The sequence below is a fragment of the Austrofundulus limnaeus genome, unplaced genomic scaffold (genome assembly GCF_001266775.1).
Source record: "Austrofundulus limnaeus strain Quisiro unplaced genomic scaffold, Austrofundulus_limnaeus-1.0 Scaffold331, whole genome shotgun sequence".
NCBI classification, from domain to species: domain Eukaryota; kingdom Metazoa; phylum Chordata; class Actinopteri; order Cyprinodontiformes; family Rivulidae; genus Austrofundulus; species Austrofundulus limnaeus.
Window position 1 is genome coordinate 530,348 of NW_013952733.1, and position 2,634 is coordinate 532,981.

Consider the following 2,634-nt stretch of genomic DNA (forward strand, 5'->3'; position numbering starts at 1 on the left):
CGTGCGTGCGTGCGTGCGTGCGTGCGTGCGTGCGTGCGTGTGTGTGTGTGTGTGTGTGTGTGTGTGTGTGTGCAGTGTTTCATCCTAACATAAATCAGCAAGTCCTCTAGATCACCTTGGATCTTAGATAAACTCTGTTAGTGTTGCCCCCACCCTTGGTAGTGCCCCTGCTTCTCACAATGGCTGCTGGAAATAGGCAACCACTGCTCTACAAAGTGGGTAAAGAGGATGGATGGATGGATGGATGGATGGATGGATGGATGGATGGATGGATGGATGGATGGATGGATGGATGGATGGATGGATGGATGGACTAGATGACTTAAAACTGATTTTGAATTGGACCTGTTTGCTAATAGCACTTTATAAATAAACCAACTTATGGGAAATAATTAAATAAAATTAAAAATAGTTAAAAATCTTTTGGTTTGATCTAATCAACAATGCACTATACAGTATACAATGTTATATTCATTGATAAAGCTTTATTATAACCTTAAATTGAAAAAGAGCAGGCAAAAAAAGAATACTAATAATGGGTGTGATAAGGATTAGAAAAAACCATGCAAGACTTTAGCTTGAGGGAAATCTTCTGGTAAACCTTTGGTCCTGCCATTGATATAAATGTTATTTTGACACCCCCACTTTAACATTATTGCTGACAAAATAGGCCAGCAGTTTTTCATAAAAATGGTATTTCCTCTTGGCAGAATAAAAAATCTCCTACCACATATCAAAAAATGTAAAACAGTTCAAGAATTCTCTGACAAACAGGAAGTTCTGAACGTGGACTTGACTTTTAAATGATCCAAAACTCAGTTGAATCATCTAGGATGTGTTGAATAAACATGTTTGATCCACCAAGACCTCTGGCAATTTACAGGACTTAAAGAATCTACTTATTTGGTGCCAGGTACCTCAACAGGACTGGTGCCACGTGGACTTGAGATTTTTCAACGTTCTACCAGCACTCCAACAGTTTCTGAGGAAAGTTGCCTCTCAGTGAGTTGGTGTAGATTCTCAGTCATCCAGGGCATGGTGATCCTGGAAGCTGTTTTATTGAAGACTCATGGAGTAAAAACACTGCAGTTGTAAAGTTTGAATTGAGATCCTCAGATGATTAGTAAAGTGGAACACTTCCTGCAAGAGCTTCCTAGTATTTCCTGAGACACAATCTGGCACCTCTGCGAAATGTGGGTGCATAATGTTTGCACCACCATGCAACTTAAAAAATAAATTCCAGTAGCGTTTTGTGCACAGTTGTATTTTGGGCTTCAGGGTTGGTGTTCTACAAACTTTTGGGGAGTGAGATTGTTGACTGCTCCTGCTCTTCAAGCTGTGACGTTTCAAACATTTATGCAATTATACCTAGTATTTTCATCTAAAACTGGTGGCATTGCTTTAGGATGTGTGATCGTGGCAAATCACACTTGAAATTAATATTTCATCCACTTCCACACAGTCTTTCAAAGCATGCTTAGGTTCCAGGGCCAAATTGGAATGGACAGATATGAAATGAGCAACAGATGGCTGGAACTGATGAAGAGTGGAAAATAACACTGCAGCTCAAGAGCCGAACGAGCTTTTAGGCAGATTTCAGTTGTCTGTGTCTTCATGAACCATTTATTTAACTCAAGTAAAAGAAAAGAGCATGCTTCAAACGGAGAGGCTGTAAATGCTCATCACACAAATCTTTAAGATACTATTTTTTTCTTTTGACTTTGTCATTTCTTAAACAATAAAGCATCTTTAGTTTAATATAATTTTGAAAAACACATTTCAAACCAGTAAAGCAATCAGTATGGCACAAAGTAACACACTCACAAAGAGTGGTCCCTCATCCCAGCAGTTCTAGTAAGCTTCTAAGAGGGTTTTGAAGAATTGTTTTTAATTTAGCAGCTCATATTTTACATTTTTGCCAGAGACTTGCTGCTTTCATCATGGATGACTACAGTCAGCTGGTTTAAGGACATTTTCTAAATAAACCTTCAAAAATTCTCATCCTATGCCAGGTTTTGTGACTACTTATTAATGAAGCATTTAAAAGCTAAATAATGTGGTTCTTTTGATGATCAGCGAAGCAGTACAAAATTAAATTATTAAGATATGATACGTATTTTATTTTTCTGGCCTGAAACGGAGGTCAAGAATGTGACCCTCATAAAATGAGATGTGCATCACGTGAGATTTCATATTTAACCTAAATACAAAGTTTAAATTACACTATTTCTTACAATTTTTTTTAAACTGACAAGTGACATGAATCATAGGAACTTGCCTCATTGTGACTAGCCATTAGCTTGACTCCTCCAAACAAGCTCCCACCTGATATTCCAAACTACTAAATAACTTAAAGCATTCTGTGAGGCATTTTAATGTTTTCACCCCCTACCTCCTGTTCTGGGCACTGCACTAATCACCCACACCTGCACCAGATTGGGACTCATCAGCTGCAGGCTTTATAAGGCAGAACTGGAGTTCATCTCATCGCTGAAAAAGTCTAATTTGTTGTGGAGATTTTAATGCTTTTAGCACTGTGTGGGGTCATAAGAATGATGCAAATGGAGAAGTGGTAGAACAATTAATGGATAAGAAACAATTGGTTTGTATTAATAATGGAGAAGGGACAAGAAT